This window comes from Urocampus carinirostris, chromosome 13, assembly GCF_059441175.1.
Source record: "Urocampus carinirostris isolate Australia breed hairy pipefish chromosome 13, RoL_Ucar_1.0, whole genome shotgun sequence".
In the NCBI taxonomy this organism is placed as follows: domain Eukaryota; kingdom Metazoa; phylum Chordata; class Actinopteri; order Syngnathiformes; family Syngnathidae; genus Urocampus; species Urocampus carinirostris.
This window is the reverse complement of record NC_142361.1, coordinates 12,092,522-12,102,551: the sequence shown is the minus strand read 5'-3', so window position 1 is coordinate 12,102,551 and position 10,030 is coordinate 12,092,522. Positions and strand designations below refer to the sequence as shown.

Below are 10,030 nucleotides of genomic sequence, written 5' to 3'. Positions count from 1 at the left end.
GACAACTCGCTCATTCACATCAGGGGCAATTTGGACCGGCCAATCTACCTGAAATGCATGTCTTTGGAATGTGGGAGGAAACCGGAGTGCCCGAAGGAAACCCATGCAAGCACGGGGAGAACATACAAACTCCGCACAGTAAATCCGGTGGCTGGATTTGAACCCACACAGGAAGTTCCCAAGACCTTAGAACTGTGCCGCACACGCGCTAACCACTGCGCCGCCGTGCTGCCCGCAAGGTAATATGTTACATACTATTTGTATTTGTAATATTCATAATATAATGTGAAAATTGAGTCATTTGTGAAGTCAAATTAGAGATAACTTAAACACTCAATAAAGTTATCAATTTTTATACAATAGAAATTGTATATTTCAATGATGACACATGTGAGGCTGCCTCCCATGACTGCACATCACTGCAACTAACTACTGCATACCAATCAAGCCAGCAGGAGTCCGTTAAAGAAGCTTTCGCACTCACAGTGTGAACGTTCATGCTCTGCACGGGAAGAAAATGACAGAAACGATCTACGACACAGATGTTGCCCACTCGAGTCCTTCGCTGCGACGCTTGAAGCATTCTAAAATGAAAAAGATCGCAGAAATAAAAAAACATTCGCAGCACATTTTTTGTGGTCCTTCTGGGATTTTACAGGAATAGAATTGTGTATAATTATGTAATAATTATTCTTCAAGTTCATCTGATTTAAAGACTGACAATAAATATGATGTATTGCAATTGAGGCAATAAGTGAAAATGCGCTTGTCTTCACACCCATTCCTAATGTTCTATTAGCCTTGTTATTTGTGCTTTTTAGCTTCGATGACTCATTGGAGTGGGAGTTGAGGTTCACAAATACTGTCTAACGGCGTAGAAAGGCAGGTTTGAAAATCGAGAGCACTGATGTAGTTCACATAGTGTAAATAAGGTGGTATGCTTATTTCCTTCCTTTCTGACAATTATTTTTCTCCTGCTAACCCAGAGTTCCTTTTAATGTTTTTCAAACCTGGCGGTGCCCCCTGTTTATTTTTTAAGCCAACCTCCCGCACGCTTCACCAAGCAGTCCATGCAGTAAATGAATCGTACTGTCACACCAACGCCAGCTACCTTTTTTGTCACAGCAGAAAGAGTAACAAGACCACTCAAAGCAAATAAGATTCAGCATGTTGTGAATAGTCTGATTACAACACCTCAATCCCGATTGACCAAATATTACCCTGGTCAAATAATATTTCCCGCCTTTTGCATCGTCCATGATCAGTAGCCTTAGCAAGATTTCCGGGTGAAACGCAGAAATGTGTTAATATTGTGAGCTTTGTCAACTGATTGGATTTACGTATTTGAGGACTGATATTTCATGAAATCTGACACATTGAAACTGTATTTTGATGCGATTGGAATATTAATGAACAATCTTATTCTAATGTAGAAAAGTTTTCTTGCTGAAACTAACAAACAATAAAACTGACTCTCTTGATTGACTTCCTATAATCCAGAGGAACTCCCCCCAAGTAAAAATTGTTAGCTCAAAAGATACTTCTTTTGGAGAAATAAATAACTCAGGAATTCAAATTGAACATGGCTTAGACCTCTTCATCCCTTCTTTACAACAATAAGGATACGTTATTTGCAAAGAACAAGGTCAGTATTTTAGGCACTGCTTAACATGTGAATCATCACATCAGCACCACTGCAGCGAAAGCGGTTCCAAATCAGGACGAAAGAGCACTCCACCTGGACTCATCTGACGTGAGGAAGACCCTGAGAAGAGTCAACACAAGGAAGGCTCCAGGCCCGGACAACATTCCGGGGCGGGTACTTAGGGAGTGCGCCGATCAGCTGGCTTGTGTACTAACAGACATTTTCAACACCTCGCTAGACCAAGCCAAAGTACCATCATGCTTCAAATTTGCCAACATCATCCCAGTGCCAAAGAAACCCCAGATCTTATCATTCAACGATTACCGGCCCGTTGCACTGACTCCTATCATAATGAAGTGCTTTGAGAGACTGGTTAAAGAGCACATCACCTCCAGTCTCCCCTCCTCATTCGACCCCTTTCAGTTTGCCTACAGGACAAACCGCTCCACCAGGGATGCCATCTCCTCTGCGCTTCACCTGAGCCTGACACATCTAGAGGAGAAGAACACCCATGTGCGGATGCTGTTCCTGGACTTCAGTTCAGCATTCAACACCATCATCCCACAACATCTGGTAGACAAAATGAGACTCCTGGGTTTCAACACCCCCCTGCGGAACTGGCTGCTGGACTTCCTCTGTGACAGACCCCAATCAGTGCGGATAGGTCAGAACAGTTCAGATGTCATCTACCTCAGCACGGGCTCCCCCCAAGGCTGCGTCCTAAGCCCCTTGCTGTTCACCTTGATGACACACGACTGCGTCCCTAGGTCCGCCACAAACCACATCGTGAAGTATGCTGACGACACAACAGTGGTGGGCCTCATCAGGGATGACAACGACCTAGCCTACAGAGAGGAGGTGGAGCAGTTGGTGGGCTGGTGCAGGGACAACAGCCTGGTCCTGAATGTTGACAAAACTAAAGAGATCATTGTCGACTTTAGGAAAAACCAGCCCAACCATGCCCCACTTTGCATCAACAACAAGGCTGTGGAGGTTGTCAGCAGTATCAAGTTCCTAGGGGTGCACATTACAAACAAACTCACCTGGTCCGTGAACACTGCATCACTGGTTAAGAGGGCACAGCAGCGCCTGTACTTCCTGCGGAGGATGAGGAGAGCCCACCTGCCCCACCCTCCCTCATCACATTCTACAGGGGCACCATAGAGAGTATCCTGACCAGCTGTATCTCTGTGTGGTGTGGAGGCTGCAGCGCTACCGACTGGGGTAGTGTGAGGAGGGTAACGAGGACAGCAGAGAAAATAATCGGGACTACACTTCCCTCCATTCAGGACATTGGCCAGAAGCGCTGCCTATCCCATGCTAAGAACATTACCGGGGACCCCTCTCACCCCCATCATGGACTGTTCACTCTGCTAGCCTCTGGGAAGAGGTTCTGCAGTGTGCGGTGCAGGACCACCAGGCTCCGCAATAGTCTAGTCCCCCTGGCCATTAGACTGTTAAATGGTCAATCTAACATATAGTTAACTTAAATCTAAACGGCTGCTAATCTGACTTTTTGCACTACTGGCAGTTTTTTTATAGCTTGCCACTCATTGCACATTGCTCTCTGCACTATGGTAATTACAGCGTTATTGTTACAGTGTTAATGTTACTGTGTACCTGACTTGTTAACCTGACTGCCCATTTTGCACATCTGGTTAGCTACTCTTCTTGCACTATGGTAAAATACTATACGTAGCCAATTACTATACAACTTTATTTATATCTGTACATTCAAGGAAACTGTGGGGGTCAGATGCATCGACATTTCGTTCTGTATACACGTGTACTAGAATGACAATAAAGTAGATCTGAATCTGAATCTGAATCTGAATCATGCAAGCTGTTTCTGTCACTCTTTCATTAGTCATCATAGAAACTGTTGGCTATCTGCGCAGTCTATTCACCATTTCATAAAAATACGGTAATTCTCTTTTCGTATTCATAGCAAAGCAATGACTTTTTTTCAGGCAACTGTGTTTTAGTTATTAATTCAAGGTTGGGGCTTTCAATTTTGTCCACAATGACAGATATGAGTTCAAAACCAAATGCATCAAACTTCAAAATCAACATGTTTTTGTCCGGAAGGTAATCCTTTAAAGTCTCAGACTCCCGATTCTTTTGGTTGACCAAATTTTTCCCTTGACATCGACAAAGAAGTATTTTAGTAATGTTGGTTATAAAATGGGAGCCATTAAGTGTTTATAGGTACACTAGCAGACTGTGGCTGTCCTATGTTAGCCCTGGAAGGAAAACAATCAGTTTTTCCATTTTAGTGATTTGGTTTTCCAGACAAGGGGACAGCATGTTCAAATTTTTTGATAGTCTGCGCAAAGTATTTTGGTCTCTTTCTTTGAGGACCTGGATTTATTCATTTAATGTTTTACATGCTAAACTACTATTAAAACAATTTATCTGACTGGGATAATCTCCATAGAATAAAATATTCTCAATTGAGGTCAAGCAAGACCTGACAGGAGGGTTTTATTTAAAATGATCGTGAAAAGGAGTTTGATCACTTCCCAGCCTGCAAGTATTATACTCATGACAGTTTGAGGAATAACAAGTCTGAGTTTTAATTATGTCTCAGTCAGATCTCGATCGAGCATGTCGGCTCATTGATGCTCCTTGCAAATCTTTTAGGTTTTGTTTACAGCGAGACTTAAGCATTTTCACATATATACTTATACGCTGAGTACATAATAACTGGCACAGGAAGAGAGAATTGATGAAAGCACATTTTCCGAAGGAAGACTCTGTGGTTTTGAAAGAGGGTGTTATGTGAATTTCCCAAAATGAAGGGGTAAGGGGGTTTCCAGAGCCTTGCATCCTCTTGAACTTTGAAATGAACTCAAACAGAGCCCAGTGTTTACCTCTTTTCACTTTTGTGATAACCAGACTTGTTGACCTCAGGCAATTGCTCCCCTTATTAGTAATTACAATTCCCCTAATTAAGCCCAACCTTTGCAAACACTTTGTGGCACCTATTTACTCATGGCAAGACTATATAGAATAAAAACAAAGATAATTTGTTTGGACATGTTTATTTAATTTACCAGATAAATAATTATATCAGCATCCGACCCTTAATAACTATTTTTGGCTATAAAACATTTACAGCAGCCCCACATAAAAAAGCATCAATAATAACCTCATAAAGTTGCATTATTATTTAGGAATTCAGCCAAATTTTACCAAAAATCCCTTTTATTTGAGCAAAAAATCCTTCCTACTTTTTTTCTTCAATGTTTCGTTACTCGTACAAATTCCGTGCGTTTCATTTCAGACAAGGAGTTATTTTCTATTGCCATCGAAGCTAATACTGAAAGGTGAGTCTTTTGGTGTATTTGGCATAAGTTTGTATTTGATTCAAGACTGAAAAAGTCAGTTCGACAGAAGTTGTGGACTTGGGTATTGTTCTTCGTGTGTTAATTGTGATACTTCTGTTACAGCTCCCTAGCTAATCATAGTTTGTGAAACCGGTGACAGGTATGGAAACTCTTTTTATTGTGACATGAATAATAATCTTGTGGTGAGTTTCTGGGTTGTTTTAATGGACAAACTTTATGGAGCAGTGTGTAATATTTAGTGCCTCCTAGTGGTACAAAAACTTCCATTCAGTAAAAAAACATTGATTTGAATAATAGGAAAAAAAAATCAATGAACTATCATATTATTTTTTATAAAAACAAATTATAGGTCGAGAAATATGTATTTCTTTTACACCGTGGAATCCCCACTTAGGTCGCCATGCTGTGCTCTGTGGCACTGGCCCTCGCTTGAACCAGACAACACGGTGTCATTTAGTAATCACATAATACACTGCTTTAAAGGTTTTTTTTAATATTATGTTGTTTATCTATGTTTTCAATCACCTCTACTTATACAACAGAATAGCGATCATTGCGTTAGTGTGTGACTCATACAACCCATGCTGGAAGAGAGGTCAAACAATTGTGTGCAACAGCACACAAAAATGCACACCAAAGAGACAGCGCAGTAATTAGAGGACATTATCTCTGAGTGAACCGCTGGCAGGTTAATGAACTCTGCTGTTGCCAGTCTTACTGGGGGTGGAAAAAGATGCAACTGTCTCCTGGCTATCGACTCTTATGGGAAAATAACCTCTCAGTTTTTAATTATTTGTCGCCAGTAGGTGGAGTGTGCCGTACAGATGTTGGTTTCCTTGGCAACCAGAGGCCAGGACTTCCACTAATAGCTGATTAGGAGAACGACGCTGTGATTGAATTGTCAGATAAGTGTAATGGATGATGGAGATATTCTTTGTGGTCTGATCCAAGTTATCGCTACTGCTGTTGGATTACAAATATATTGGTGATGATTATGTGCTTGAATGGTTTGAATGACCACTTTGTTTTTTTTAATTGGATAATTTGATAGAATAGTTTACATCACACGTCAAAGTCCAGGCCTGAAGGCTGAAGGTGGTCCACGTGAAGGTTTTCTACGGCGCCTCCAGGAAGCCTTTTCTTTTTTTCAGTGTACAATACCTCTCCGGGTGCCCTGCCCACCACCTCTCCACTCATTCCTATCAATGTTTGGGTTCATGGTTAATAGTTATGACTTATATTATTGTAATTCAATTCTATTGTGTTTCAAATAAATATATTTCAGTTGAGTGAGGGATGGAAAAAAAAATTGCTATTATTTTCTTTCTTAGAAGTCAATTTAGCCCACTTTTGCTAAAACCAAAATTATAGACTTCTCATAATGCCCAGAAAATAGCGGATAATGTTGCTGAGGCGGATTCTAGCATCAATCAATTTAAAATTTTGGAAAAATGAGAATGAATGCAGATAATACACCCCAAAAATGATTATTTTAAGTAGTGAGCTTATAGTTAACATAAGTGGTTTGCTGTTAGGGCAGCACGGCGGCGCGTGTAATGGGTTCAAATCCAGCTACCAACCTTCCTGTGTGGAGTTTGCATGTTCTCCCCGTGCTTGCGTGGGTTTCCTCCGGGCCCTCCGATTTCCTCTCACATTCCAAAAACATGCATGTCAGGTCGATTGGCCGATCCAAATTGTCCCTAGGTGTGAATGAGCGAGCAAATTGTCTGTCCCTGTGTGCTCTGCAACTGGCTGGCAACCAGTGCCCGATGATGGCTGTGATGCACCCTACTGAGGATAAGCGGTGCAGTTAATGGATGGATGGATGGATGGGTTTGCTGTTAGCTAGTTGCGAATAGCACAACATTAGGTTAAGTAGCCTAAATCAGAGACACTGCCACTAGCTGTATTGGTGTGTTGCGTTTTATCTTATGTTTAGAAGGAAATGGTTTAAGTCATTGCAGTTTACTTAGGTTACCCTTAAAAGGACGCCTGTGGTCCACTATATGAAATAACGATCAGTCCCATAATATTTTTGAAGGAGCTATATATTATAATAATAATTTTTCAGTTCCGTAATTAGACAATCAAGTACTAATTGGAACCAAAATAATCACACACCGGCTGATAAACACACCACGAAATGTATTCAAACTCAACTCAATAACATTTCAACAACCTTGCTTTCTAGAGTGTTTGGAAAAAAATTGGATCTCATGTGTATAACATAAATAGCTAATAAAAGAAATGAGCAGAGATTTTCGATGGCGTATTTGAAGCGTGTGACCCAAGCACCAAATTGGCAGTTATGTTCTTATTTTGGAGGGGTGTATTCGTAAGAAGGGCATAATCACTTTACAAGCTTTAGCAGCTGGCGTTTCTCACACAGCTTCGAGCATCAATCCTCTCAATTAAAACATTAGAAAATTGAAAATTGGTACAATGAATTTTGATTGAAGGGATGGACAGGATCAGTTGATGAAATTTGGTAACACTCAAAATGTACCTCTGTCGTAATTTACAATAAAATCTTATTGAGATGTAGATGCTTTCCTGCCAGGTTCTAGCTACTTTAATCCACTTCCATCCCTCCATCCATCTTGTCTGACCCATTGACCCCTTATTCCCATGGACTGAAATACTGAAGATACCACACACTCTTGTACTCTGACGCCAGCAAGCCCCTAGCTGTAAATGCTCTGTTTAATTCTCCCACTCGCTTTGCTGCAAAATGGGCTTGAGATGGAATTTTTCTCACCATACCAGTCCTTGCAGATACCCGAGAGCAATGTCACGCAACATCGGGGCTTAATTTGGGGTGTGTTTACCCAACTGATCCGTGGAATTCTCCATTACCAGTCTTGCCATGGAGGTCAGTGATGGTTGAGGAATGGTTCTGTGGAGTCCAGTTTCTACTTTGTGGCATTGAGAATGAGTGGGAAGATTTGTCTGTCTTAACCCAAATGACTATTGGTCGAATGACTCCTAAACTGTGCATGCTTTTTTTCTTTATTCATTTATTGCTGACGTGTCAGCCTGCGAAGGTTGAGATAGTTTAAGCTACTTTCAAACAAATGCACACTTTTATATTGTACATAGTGGGTTATGTTTTTCTGCATTGAACCTTATGTGCAAAATTCTTGGGTCACATGTATAATTTATGTAGAACAAATAAATCATAATTGAAGTTCAACAAAGACTTTACTGACATTACCCAGAATTACTTTTTGCAGATATTAGAATCGGTCCTATTGGTCCAAAATCTCAAAGATTGGGGATCATGCTGGACAGTATTGCCCAACACTACAATTTTGATTTTCTCATTATGTCTGGACTACTGTCTTGACCGGTCCCAAACAAGAATCTTATTTGCTAAGACAAATGCTCTATCCGTGCTTGTATTTTCTAGTCATTAGAATGCTGCATTTTATTCTTATGAGTGCTTATGCTTGCAGTAATAAAATGCAATTTTCACTTATTTTTAGTTATTACACGCTTGCAATGATTTTTAGCTAATTGTTAAACACTTGTAATAGAAAATACGTTTTGGTTATTAAGTGCTTAAAATCTTATAATACTATGGTTGTTTTTCTTTTTTTCTTTTATGGCATATAAAGGTTGTGGGGGCGAGTGATAAGTAAATCATTCAATGTTTTTTTTTTTTTTTTAGATTGCTTGGTTAAGTTTTTGTTTTTACTATTGGATACCTGCAAAGTTGATTGCTTAGGATTCCATGGTTCTTCATTACTTTGACTATTGCACACTGCTGCTTGTTATTTTGGCTCACTGTTTTTGTTATTTTGACTATTATTGAGAGTTTATGCACGGTTAACGTCATTGTGACTATCGGCCAATTGTACTGGTGTTCTCTGATGCCCACACCTTTCCGGGTTGATCTGCTTTTTGTATCGTAGAAGACTTTTATGTAAAGAAATAGCTCTGATGAAAGCATTCGGAACAGGTTGGATGTTTTGAGCGTTTTGAGGGGTTTTGTACAGTCCTCACCTGTTTTTCTTGCAAGCTCAAAAATAATGTCTTCGCTCCTTATATTGAGTGTCTACTAAAAATAACAAATAAAATCAAATTAAATAAACTTGTAGCCAAAAAAATACATACAAAATAGTCATACAGTCATAAGTTGTGACTAACTTGTTTGAATGCCACAATTAAGTAGTTACCTTTTGTTTTAATAATCAGCAAACTTTTTAGTGTTAGTGAACCATTACTTGATTAATACAGTTGTGCAATAATCCGACCACCAGAATCATAGCTAGTTGAACACATAAAAGAACAGATTGACTCTGTTATGGTTTTGTCAGAAGTGTGTTAGGGGGCGGATTGACTTTTGGCCCTCATGCATCTTTTCTCCCTTCAGATAAAGATGCCTACTTGGACCAATGTAAATCGAGGAACATTGCTCATAGATGTCTGGTTTTAAATTAAGGAAGGTTAATTGGTGTGTTAAGTTTATAAATCCGCACATTTTTAAAATGTCACACTATCCACAAGCATGTGTGGGTAATTCCTAGAAAAACTACCAAACCTATTTAGAAGGCTGTCTCTAAAAGATCCCCTTTAAAGCAGTTTTGTATCAGTAAAGTGTGATGATATACTGACATCATGTGGTTGTAAAATGCAAGTACAAAATGAAGGCACATTTTCAATTCCACCTCGACAAAAGCCACCGTTTTTTTATTAATTAAATAACGTTGATATATTTTTTTGTAGATATATAAGTGAACACTAATGAGCTTGTATGTTGCATTGTCACATTGTGTGTTACAAGATCCGTTGAATGCTTTGTTTCAACAAACACGGTACAGACATTTTATTAAATATATTTTTAAACTACTTGAACAGTGTCGGCTTCAGCCATATTAGAAAATATGCGCCATGAGAAAATTTGCAGAAGACAAATATTGTTTCCATAAAGTTAAAACATGTTTTTGTTTTTAAAATGTCTCTTACAACATTTAATCAAAATACCTCCCAACAAATTATCACAATTCGGTTCAAATCAATCCAGTAGAGAAGG

General features: G+C 39.6%; 1 long non-coding RNA gene across 1 annotated transcript in view; it reads left to right on the top strand.

The window, feature by feature from the left end:
* LOC148353744 (uncharacterized) overlaps positions 1–10,030 on the top strand; it is a 42,005-nt gene that overhangs the window by 2,040 nt on the left and 29,935 nt on the right. The window lies entirely within an intron of this gene.